Source organism: Protopterus annectens, chromosome 13.part0 (genome assembly GCF_019279795.1).
Source record: "Protopterus annectens isolate FY-2018-M chromosome 13.part0, PAN1.0, whole genome shotgun sequence".
Classification (NCBI taxonomy): Eukaryota; Metazoa; Chordata; order Ceratodontiformes; family Protopteridae; genus Protopterus; species Protopterus annectens.
Genome location: NC_056747.1, coordinates 395,627,527 through 395,640,273, shown reverse-complemented (window position 1 = coordinate 395,640,273; position 12,747 = coordinate 395,627,527). Strand labels below are relative to the sequence as shown.

Sequence of the window (12,747 nt, the reverse complement as noted above, 5' to 3'; positions counted from 1 at the left end):
GGGTATTGAATTAGATACGATTGTGAAGACCTCACCACCACCAGCTCTCTAGTTGGGTGGTCATAGACAGCCAAACCACTTTTTCCTGTTGCTAACATTTCTTACAATAATGTGACACAGGTGTCTTATTGGTATTTGCAGGACTCAAAAAAAACAGTAAGAGGTTGCATGCACTTTGTCAAAAGGAGACTTTCTTCACAGAGGGAATCGTCAGACTTTTTGCAATTTCAGTTAGTCTGTTAATATAATTGAGTTTGAGTATGAAAGTGTGTGTGTTTCAAGTGAGATGCTTGGCCACAAATATATTCTTTTTGGGGGGGGTGTTAGACTGTCATATATATGTGAGTATACTGTCTGAGATTAGGTATGAGAATTTGTGAGTGTGCATGTGTGTGCGTGTGTGTGTATGGGGGGGGCTTTTGCTTAAAGTCTATACACATGGGAATGTTACATGGGCAGAGTAAAGGTTGTATGTGCATTTGAACATAAGAACAATATACCCGTGCACATGTGACAAAGATCAGTGAGGAGAAGTGTGAGCTTAAGTCTTTGTGCCTGTGTATGTCTGCATGCATGTGTGTGTGCATGTATTTCTGTGAGCATGTGTGTGTGAGAGATCAGTGATTCAGTGTGTGGGTCAGGGCAAGGTCAGCAGACAGTGGGAGTAAGGATGTTATTTCCTTTTTCTACTGTTGTGCAATCTCATAGTTTGTGTTTATTAAGTTGTGGAGGTATAGACGGTGCAAAGAGCACAGAGTGTTCAATGATGTCATCTGCAATGAAAGTTTCTTTCATGGAACAGACATAAACTCATCTATAAGGTGACTGTGTTTTTGTGAATGCACATATGCGAGCATGCATGCTTCTGCGTGTGTGCGTGTGTGCGTGTGTGCATGTGTGCGTGTGCGTGTGTGCGTGTGTGCGTGTGTGTGTGTGCTGAATATTCTGAATGTCACTTCTCTATTTACCCCCATAAAAGTGTAATGTAGCATATCTACCTGCATCTCTGCCCCAGAACGAAGAAAGTACAGATGTGTAAGTAAACTTAACATAACAGCACATGTTTTAATGATCACAGCTGCAGTAGCCTTAGCTATAGCGGGTTATATCCTGCACAGGATATGACAGATGGCTAGCTTCCAAAGCTTCATGGCATCTTCCATGTGCTCAGAACATCAGTCAGCTCAAGCTGACCAGATTAAAAAGACAGGTTTGGTCCACAAGCCCTTCAGAGCTTTCAAGCAAACAGAAAGACAGAGTCTGAGCCCTGAAAGGACAATGCTAGGAACAACAAAAAATAAATGTCCACACCGTGGCATAAATACGCCAAAAAACAAGGGATAATGGTCAGAGGGAGTGGCTACTGCAGCGGTGATCATTCACATATCTACTGTTAGTGTTAGTTTCCTTACACAACTGTACTATGTTTATCACATTGATCACTGCTGCAGTATATGGGCAGATTACCCTGACTTACTACATTTGGGAGGTGGAAGGGGAAGGGTCCAGGAGCCCCTGGAGAATGGTCTTAACAAAGCCCTGACCTACACCTAGAGAAGGAATCAAGCTTATTGTGCTTTATAAAAGTATGTACAGAGGACCAAGTTGCAGCTTCTAGAATACTTCAAGAATCAAATCATTTCCAAAAAGCTGTAGATGAAACCAAGACTATGATAGGGTAAGCCTAGGCCAAGCCTGGAATACATTTGTTATGGTGAGCATAGCAAAAGGTGATAGCTTTAGACAACCATTGGTAAATAGTTGGTTTTGACACAGGTTGCCCTTTCTTCTTATATTTACAAGAAATGAACAACAATCTGAAGAAGCGACAGATTTAGTCAGGATAGTACCAGACTGTCTGTGGACATCCAAGGCATGGAGTATTTTTTCTCCCTCATTTTTAGGTTCAGGAAAGAAAATGGTGAGACTGATAGCTTGGCTTAAAGTAAACTCAGGCACCATTTTAGGCATAAAACAAGGATTATTTCTCAAAGAAACTGTAGAACAGAGCATGTGTGTGTAACTTTAAGAAGCATTTCCAGATGTAAGCACATGCATATAAATAGTGAGCACATGCAGGCAGCAGTGCCATTTTGACAGAACAGCAAGAGTGTTTATATGTATGAGTGTAGTAGTCAGTTTGTTTATAAATTTATTTAAGTTTAAGTTACTAAGGCTCAGTCCTGATGTGTTTGTGTGTAATAAAGCTGTTTGAACCAAACCCACAACTGTTCGTCTGTTGTATCCTGACCGGACGAGTGACATGGTGTCAAAACTGGGATTGAGAGTGCAACTTCTTCAAGTCACAAAGTGCAGAGTTAATGGTGAAGTTCAGGTATCCAAAACTTGTACAAATGATTTATTTTGCAAAGAAAATTAAATGGAGCATTTGTAAGGCATGAAACACATTAATCAAAAGAAACGCACAAAACACTTTATTAATTAAATGAAGCGTTCAAAACCACAATATTTGATAAAACTATCAGAAATATTTATATGGGGCTCAGAATTACCTTTGGTTTGCATAACAAGCATGTTTAAAGTAAAATGAGCTCAAGAAAAGTAAATGGGCATGACAAATACAATAAAGAGGCAAAATAAGCTTAAAGAGCAAATAGACTGCATTTTTTTTAGTAAAAGGCCATGTTTTGGGCATAAACTATTATTTCACATTGACTGATGCCATTCAAAGCATAACTAGAGTTGTTCGAAGTATCTCAGTGTGCAAAGTGTTTGCAGAGTGTGCTCTTTATTACAGTGTGATTATTTCAAAGAGTTTGCTGTGTGCAAACTACAATTATTTTGCAAAGTGCAGTCAAAGTACAGTAATTTTGAAAAAGTTTCTTGTGCTGTGTACATTTATTCACAGACTGCTGCCATTTCAAAGTGTTTCTTATACTGTACAGAGTTATTTTGCAAAGTGCAGACTTTTTGAAAGGGTCTTGTGCTGCATACAGTTTATTTGCAAAGTGCATTCACTTTGAAGTGTTTCTTACTCTGAGCTTCTTCTGTTCTGTACAGTTTGTTTGCAAAGTACAGTCATTTTGAACTATTTCTTATATTGATAAGGAGTGATTTTGCAAAGTACAGTGATTTTAAAAGTGTCCTTGTGCTATGGAGACTTATTTGGCAAAGTGAAGTTATTTCAGAGTTTGTTGGGCTATTGGGCATAATTACAAGTTCTAGCATAAAGTTCTGTCATATCATACGTAATTCCAGGCACCTTCACTACTGTGTGTTGATATGGCAGAGACATTTTGCAGACTCAGTCCACTTGTGTTTGATCATAATATTGCAGAGCATTGGAGAGTAATTGAGCAGGAATACGATATTTTCACACAAGCAGCTTTTTCTGACAAAGATGCACATACAAGAGCATTCATTTTGCTTAACTTAGCTGGGTCAGAGGCCATTGAAAGAGAGCATTAATTTGTTTATGCACCAGCATCATACCTCTCAACATCTTAGAGCAAGAAATCTGGGCAAAGCCATAAATAATGGGGGACAGAGGCCCAAAAGCAGGGACAACTTTTAAATATTGCTCTTACAAACTTAGAAAGTACATAGAATAACAGGTTTTGCATTAGCATGAATTTCTGAAGGGTATGAAGTCTGAAACTCAAATGTCTGTCATTATTTTCTGACTTAAATATTCAATTATTTGCTAGAAAACTGCAGTTTTTTGAAAAATGGGCCAAAAATATGAGGCAGAAATCTGGACATTCTGCGAAAATCTGTATAGTTGAGAGGTATGACCAGCAGTATATGCAGGAGAGGGAGAAAACTGTCATATTGTTGTACCGACTGAATCAAGAGAGGACCCTGAGTGCTTGAAATGTAAGTTTAGAGAAATATGCAACCCCCAGACAAATGTTACATTAGAGAAGCACCTATTTTATAAGAGAGACCAAAATCCAGGTGAAACTTTTGCAGCTTATGTTACTGACATGAGAAATAAGGCTAAAATGTGCAGATTTGTTGATTTGAAAGATGAGTTAATAAAGAACAGGCTTGTGTGTGGTGTTAATAGTGCTGCAGTGAGAAAGATTTTGCTTTGTGATGGTGATTTAATGTTGAGCAAAGCTATAGACATTTGTCAAATCCATGTGCTCACAGAAAGGCAGGCAGGTATACTTTCAAGTGATAAGAGCTTAGATTCAGCAGCCTCTAGAGCAAGCATGGACAGCATGCAACATGTAGCAAGCAGAAGCAGGCCTAAGCACTGGGCATCTGCAACCCTGCAGGTTCCTCTGGGAGATCCTGTAACTTTCTAGCAAGTTCCAAGACTAGCTCAGCAAAACAGACATGCCCAGTGTAGTATATGGGTGAGTCAGCAAAACCCAAGTCAAGTATTATTGTTAACTGTCGTAACTGTGGTGCCAATCATGAGTCTAAAAGAGAGAACTGCTTAGCATTTGGTCAGCAATGCGACAAGTGTCAAAAATGGAACCACTTTTTAAAAAATTTTTAAATCCAGCAAGCCTCATTCAGTTATTAAGAAAGGTCACTCAAAAAAGCAAGTTGATAATGTAGAAAGCTGCAACCCTACTTTCTATGTTGATGGTGTATCAGTGGTCAGTGAAAAGGTTAATGTAGTAGATTTGTTGGAAAAGAACAAAGCGTTTTGTACTGTCCTGATCAATGGTAAACCCACTGTGCTCAAAGTAGATACTGGTTCAACGTATAGTGTAATGTCAGTAGAAACATTTGCTAGAGTGAGAGCTAGTGAGCAACTTAATTTGGCTAATTGTGCAAAGCTTGTTGCTTATGGAGGTGATAAGATCCAAACTGATGGTTCAGTAGTGCTGCCATGCTATTCAGCTGGGAACAGTTACAGCTTGCAATTTTATGTGGTCAGAAGACCTGCGCAGTCATTATTAGGTCTCAGAGACTGTTTCAAAATGAAAATGCTTTCTTTTACCAAAGAAGTCCATCATTTAAGCACATGTCCCAGTCCCAGCTTCAGTGATGCTATTTTCTCAGAGATTGCTGATATTTTCGATGACAAGCTAGGTAAACTTCCAGTTGTGTACTCCATGAAAGTAGACCCAGAGGTCAGTCCAGTATTCAGACCAGTGAGAAGAGTTCCAATAGCTATACAGGACAAGGTCCAGTTAGACAAGATGGTGCAGCAAGGTGTGATTTGTCCAGTCACAGAACCGAGTGGGTGTCTTCCATGGTTGCTGCTCATAAGAAAAGTTCAGATGAAATCGGAATATGCATTGACCCAAGTGACTTGAACAAGGCATTAGAGAGACCTCATCATCCTATGTGAACAGTCGAGGAGGTTGCCACCCTCATGCCAAATGCCACTGTTTTTTCTGTCTTGGATGCAGAGAGTTAATTTAGGAAAGTGATGCTTGATCATAAATCTTCACTACTGACTACATTCAGCACACCATTTCGTAGATACAGATTCCTCAAGATCCCTTTTGTAATAAATTCTGCCAGTGAAGTTTTTCAGTATGCAATGGAGCAAATTTTTTCAGGCTATCCGCATGCTATAATAGTTGATGATTTACTGGTTGGAGGTAATGGAGAAGCAGAGCATGACAGAAACCTCAGGAAAGTTCTGGAAAGAGCACATGAACTGAACTTGAAGCTTAATCCTCTGAAATATAAATTCAGACTACCAGATGTTACTTATGTAGGTCATTTATTTACCATTACAGTCTTATGACCAGACCCTTCTAAACAAGCAGCCATTCTTGAGATGCCGGCTCCAGACAATGTCCAATCCCTACAGCATTTTCTTGGTATTACTAACTATTTGGGCAAAGTTATCCATGACTTTAGTGAGTTATCAGCACCTTTAAGAGAGCTGACACACACAAATGCTGCCTGCTCATGGTTAGAACAACATCAGAGAGCATTTGATAACCTCAAACAGCAAATTGCCAACCCGCCTACATTGAGATACTATGATGTCCACAAATCAGTAGTTCTTACTGTGATGCTTCAAAGTTCAGGCTTGGTGCAGTTATTCTTCATGAGGACAAACGTGTTGCCTATGCATCTAGAACTCTTACCCAAACTAAGATGCAGTATGCTCAAATTGAGAAGGAACTTTTGGGAATTGTGTTTGCATGTTCGAAGTTCCATGATTATATTTATGGCCAAGCTATCCAAGTCAAAACTGATCATGAACCTCTTGTCACTATTTTAAAGAAGCCTATACATACCACACCAGCAAGACTACAAAGAATAATGCTCAAATTACAAAAGTATAATTTCAAAGTGGTCTACACAAAAGGCAGACTTCTTTATCTGGCTGATACCTTATCCAGATCACCCAGAAATACTACAGAACAGGTTGATGCAGAGAATTTTGACTCTGATGTCATGGAAGTGCATACCTTTTCTACCATGAGACTTGATGACCTAAGAGATCATAAAAAGACTGATCCAGTTTGGAAGAAGCTCAACCATTTCATCAATGTTGGATGTCCGTCAAAGCATTCTTGTGTACCGTCAGAAGTCCAACCTTATTTTCCATACAGAGCTGTGATGCTGATGGAAGATGGTATCATTTTTAAAGATCCAAAAATTATTGTTCCTACTTCCTTACAATATGAATACATTCAGATTTTGCTTCATGGACATCCAGGTTCCGAAGCTACCAAAAGAAAGATGAGAGGACTAGTATTTTGGCCTTCTCTGTCAAAAGACATTGATAATGTGCTTTCATCTTGTTCAGTATGCAGTAGTACTAAACCACATATGCAAAAAGAACCACTTCAGCATAGCCAGATTCCTGAACTACCTTGGTCAACAGTAGCCACTGACATATTTAAGTGGAAAAACCAGCATTACTTAGTGTTGGTAGATTCTTATTCAAACTGGTTTGAAATTGATTTGCTACCTAGCCTAATGTCCAATGCTGTTATTACTAAGATAAAACATAATTTCTCAGTCCATGGTAGTCCACATGAAGTTATTTCTGACAACAGTACCCAGTTTACCAGTCGATTGTTTCAGAATTTGCAAAAGAGTGGGACTTTATCCATGTTACTAGTAGTCTGGAATACCCACAGTCAAACAGCCATGCTGAATGTGCACTACAGTGCAAAGCAATTACTAGAGAGGTCAAAGCATGACAATACTGATATCTTCTTAAATTTACTCAGTCTCAGAAATATACCCCGTGACAACCTACTTGGCTCGCCTGTCCACAAAGCTCTATCTAGGCAAACCAGAACAACCTTGCCTATCAGTTCTGGTTTGTTGATGCCTAATGCTAAAACAACAGAACAATCAAAGCCCAAATACTTAAGAAGCGTTCCTTTCAGAAGTCCAGCTATGATAAAATGAGCAGATTTCTTTGTCCATTAAAAGGAGAGACAGTAAGGATGCAAACAGAGAGAGGCTTTGATCAAATTGGTCAAGTGAGAGGCATTATGTGTAGAGCTGAGATCCTACTTAGTGGAATCTGAGGGTATAGAATACAGGAGAAACCTCAGGCATCTTCTTCTGTGTCTGAAATGATATCACAGTATCATAACTGTGATGCAGACTCTAGATCTCAGAGCAACCCTGACAATGTTCATCCTGAAGAACATGTCTCCGTATCCATTCCCATTCCTGATAATGTCCCAGAAGTCTCCAAAGTTGAACATTCCTTGAAGACAGTCTTCATTGCTAGATCCAATTCTGATTTTTATGTTACATGATCAGGTTATATTTCTAGATCTAGAGTAAAATACACAACAACCTGGACAAGATTGCTTTGTGTGTCTAATTGTGTATGATTGCATCCCAAAGAATTAGCTCTGTATAATTGCATGTCAGTAGATCATTTCTGTGTAATTGTATGCCATTGAATACTGGCATTTGGTATATGATCTATTTCTCAAAGAGGGAGGAAGTTGAACAGAGCAACTGTTCATCTGTTTTATCCTGACCGGATGAGCAACAGAAACCCTTCTCTAGGGAAAATAAATACGGTTGACTCACCATAAGCACTTGCAACTCAGATACCCCTCTTGCAGAAGTCAGAGCAATCAGTAAAACTGTTTTCCATATTAAGAACCTCCAGTTAGTCAGGTTAGCTGTTAGTTTCTCTAAAACAAACTTATGATCCCAAGGATGGGCCACCGGTTTTCTTGGAGGCCTCTTACAGAAAACCTTTCAGGAACATTTTGACATGAGACTACATTGAAAGAGGAACATCCTTGGGTAAGGCATGCTGAAATGACTGATAAGAGAACCCTGACAGAGGAGTAAGAAAGTCATAGCACACACAAATATTGTAAAACCAGAGAACAACTAGCTCTGAATGGGTGCTGGTTATATTGTTGCCACCAACTAGAAAAAACTTTTCCATTTATTAATATCTGATCTTCTAGAAGCAGGCTTTCTTGCCTTCATTAGTACCTGGTGCCTGTCCTTGGTACAAAAGGTACCTAAAGAGAATTAAGACCCTATCATCCAGGTAGTCAGTTGAAGTTGATTGGGGTCAGGGTGTATCAAACAACACCGTTCTTGTGTGTGTAGATCCAGTCAATGAGGAAGCTTGCAGTAATTGCCTCTGACGATTTCCAAATGAGAGGAGTCACCAAAATTGTCTTGGGGGATTCCTTCTGAATCTACAGCAGTACCCTGGATATCAATGAAAAGCATAGAAAAGCATACCGGAACATTCTTGTCCAAGGAAAAGAAAATGCATCTGTCTTCCATGTCTTTTTGCATTGAGTCCTGGAACAGAATCTTGCCAGCTGATTGTTCACAGAGGAGGCAAATAGGTCTACTTGAGGAACTCCCAACAAATTATCCTATGATCCTATGAATTGGCTCAAATCTTTGAAGACCCCTAGGTCTAGTTTCCATTTGTGAGAGTTTGCTCTTGTCCTGCTCATCTTGTCTGCCACACATTTTTGCTCTGATGGAATGTAGCATGCCTACAGAATGAAACTGTGCTGTGAAGTTATATCCCAAGCTAACGTGGCTAGTCAGCAAACAGGATATGACCTCATTCTCCACTTGCTTGTTGATGTACCACATAACTGTGGTATTGTCTGTAACAACTTGAAGATGTCCCAAATTTCAAAGTTGAATCTGGAAGTTGAATGCCTTGATCAGGGCAAGCATCTCATTTATATTTACGTGCTTGCATCTGTCCTTAGTGTCCCACACACCTTGCACTTTTATCCCCCCTGAAACTACTCTCCAAGCAAAGTCTAACATGTCTGTGGTGACTGACTGCTTTTGAACAGGGAGGGAGAAGGGGAGACCTGGATTTAGGGATATCTGTCTCCACCAAATGATTTCCCTTCTCTCAAACCCCATCACTGAAAAAACAAAGGATATTGGTGCTGGGAAGAAACAGACTTCAGATACCATTGTATCTTTTTCATATGGAGTCTTCCCAGGGGGTAACATGAGAATCATAGATGTTATGAAACCCAAAATCCTGAAGTATTCCTTCACAGTGACCAAAGTCTGAGTGGAAAACCGTAGAAATAGATATAGGTAATGATCTATTTTTCTGTAGAAAAAGCTCTTTGAACAGAGGTGTATAGTCGACACCCCAGGAATACAGTCCTGTGAGATGGAATCAAAAAGGACTTTTAAGTGTTCTCTTGTAACCCAGCTTGTGTAAGAGATCTTTCATCAAAAGAGAATTCAAGCAGCTTTGTAAAAGACTTTTAAGTGTTCTCTTGTAACCCAGCTTGTGTAAGAGATCTTTCATTCAAGTAAGAGATTCCAAACACTTTGTAAAAGACTCTCCAAAGATAAGCAAGTCATCTAAATATGGAAAAATGTGGATACCCTGTAGCCTGCAATGAGCTATAACTGGAGCTAGACACTTTGTGAGAACTCTTACTGCAGTAAATAGTCAAAAGAGTAGGCAGAGAACTGATACATGTGATCCAGACACATAAACCTTAAACACCAGAAGTCTAGATGAATAGGGGTGTGGTGATAAGCATCTTTTACATCTAGTGTTACCAGGAAACTTGAAAGGAAGTACTGTACAGGCAGGGTTTTGAAGTGACATGATTTTGAATACCACTAAGAACTGACCCAGTAATCAGAGACTTGTGGACACATATAGACACTAATGTAGCCTTTCACTATCACATTTCTACAGTAGTGAGGAAATCATTTTGTGTTGTGCAACTTATAAACAAACATATAGCATCTAGGTCCAAGGAGGTCATTGTTCCACTGTATTCAGCATTCATCAGACCTATTATTGAGTACAATGTCCGTTTTGAAATGTACCTAACCAGGCACATCCAACAACTGGAAGCTCCACAGAGGTGCCTTACTAAGAAAATACAGGGTGTAATTAACATGTCATATGCAGACCGCCTCAAAGCCCTATCCCTGCATTTTGTTTCCTACAGGCTATTAAGTGAAAATCTATGCCTGGCATACAAGGCATTATCAAACCCCACTCTGATGGACTTTCTGCACATCCACAAAACAAACAGCACCAGAATTACCCATTCTAAAGACTTAAACATTGCCTGTGATATAAATAGGACCTGGTGGAGAGAGATATGTATCCTAGAGACTACCCCTTCTCTGGAACAGGCTCCCCATCCATGTGAAGCAGAGTTCCTCTCTAACCCAATTCAAGTGTAACTTGGACAATTGGATGGGGAACAGGAAACTTTTCCCTGGTTTGGCATTTATGTCTCTAATGGACACAGGCAGCCTGTAAATGGTTCAGCTCCCAGGACCCTGCTTGCAAATGTTTCATCTCCCAAGCTCCTGCGTACACTTATCAAGGGTACCAGAACTTGTCAAAGATTTGAGATACATGGTGCTAGTGGCTACTAGTCTTGTACACACCTACGAACCTATGAACCTATAGCTGCTCGGTCAGGTTTGTGAACAGCATATAAAAACCTAAAAGGCTGGAGAACTTTATACAGTCGATATAAAAAGTTTACACACCCCTGTTAAAATGTCAGGTGTTTGTGATATAAAAAATGAGACTACAATAAATAATTTCAAAACGTTTCCCACCTTTAATGTGACCTATAACCTACTCAATTCAATTGAAAAACAAACAAATCTGGTAGGGGAAAAAAATATAAAAAATAAACAAAAAACGTACAATACACTGGTTGCGTAAGTGTGCATACCCTTAAACTGATACTTTGTTGTGTGTGCACACCTTTAAACTAATACATTGTTAAAGTACCTTTTGATTTAATTACAGCATTCAGTCTTCTTGTGTAGGAGTCTATCAGCATGGCACATCTTGACTTGGCAATATTTGCCCACTTTTCCTTAAAAGCGCTCTAAATCTGTCAGATTGGGAGGGCATCTCTTGTGCACAGCCCTCTTCAGGTCACCCCACAGATTTTCTATTGGAGTTAGGTCTGGTATGTGGCTGGGCCATTCCAAAACTTTAATTTTCTTCTTGTGAAGTCATTATTTTGTTGATTTGGATGTATGCTTTGAGTCATTGTAGTGTTGAAAGGTGAAATTCCTCTTCTGCTTACTAGCAGACACCTGAAGGTTTTGGGCCAAAAGTGACTGATATTTGGAACTGTTCATAATTCCCTCCACCTTTACTAAAGCCCCAGTTCCAGCTGAAGAAAAGCAACCACAAAGCATGATACTGCAACCACCATGCTTCACTGTGGGGATGGTGTTCTTTTGATGATGCAAAGTGTTGTTTTTGCTCCAAACATACCTTTTGGAATTGTGGCTGAAAAGTTCAACATTGGTCTCATCAGACCATAACACATTTTCCCACATGCCTTTAGGAGACTTGAGGTATTGTTTTGCCAATTTTAGCCAGGCCTGGATGTTTGTCTGTGTAAGAAAAGGCTTCTGTCTTGCAAGCCTACCCCATAGTCCAGACATATGGAGAATACAGGAGATTGTTGTCACATGTAGTACACAGCCAGTACTTGCCAGGAATTCCTGCAGCTCCTTCGGTGTTGCTGTAGGTCTCTTGGCAGTCTCCTTGACCAGATTTCATCTGGTCTTTTCATCGATTTTGGAGGGATGTCCAGTTCTTTGCAACGTCACTGTTATCCCATATTTTCTCCACTTTTTGATGACTGTCTTCACTGTCTTCCATGGTATATCCAATGCTGTGGAAATTGTTTTGTACCCTTCTCCTGACTGATACCTTTCAACAATGAGATCCCTTTGATGCTTTGTAAGCTCTATGTGAACCATGGCTTTTCCTGTAGCAGGCAACTGAGTATATGTCAAGAAAATCCTACTGGGACAGCTGAAATTTATTTGGGGTTAATCAGAATCTCTTTAATTGATGGCAGGTGTGTACCCAAGAAGACTGAATGCTGTAATTAAATTAAAAGATGCTTCAACAAAGTATTAGTTTAAGGGTATGCACACACAACAAAGTATTAGTTTAAGGGTGTGCACACTTATGCAACCAGCGTATTGTATTTTTTTTTTTATATTTTTCCCCTAACAGATGTTTGTTTTTCAATTGAATTGTACAGGTTATAGGTCAAATTAAAGGTGGGAAAAGTTTTGAAATGATTTATTGCGCTCTCATTTTTTTATATACCAAAAACCTGGCATTTTGACAAGGGTGTGTAAACTTTTTATATCCACTGTATATCCCATCTGTCTTTTTGAGGGCAGCTGGCTGACTATAAGGAAAATTGCAAGCAGTAACTCCTACATCCTACAAAGCTACAGAACTGAATGAATGAGTGAAGGTTTTGGGAGTTCTTTCTGTGACAGCTCATGGTATTTTCTGACAGACTGAGAAACCTCAGTGTTCTTCCATGGAAAACACTGGCACAT

The 12,747-nt window shown here is 39.5% G+C and overlaps 1 protein-coding gene across 1 annotated transcript in view; it reads right to left on the bottom strand.

Moving 5' to 3' along the window:
- LOC122787359 (mucosa-associated lymphoid tissue lymphoma translocation protein 1-like) overlaps positions 1-12,747 on the bottom strand; it is a 584,376-nt gene that overhangs the window by 35,961 nt on the left and 535,668 nt on the right. The window lies entirely within an intron of this gene.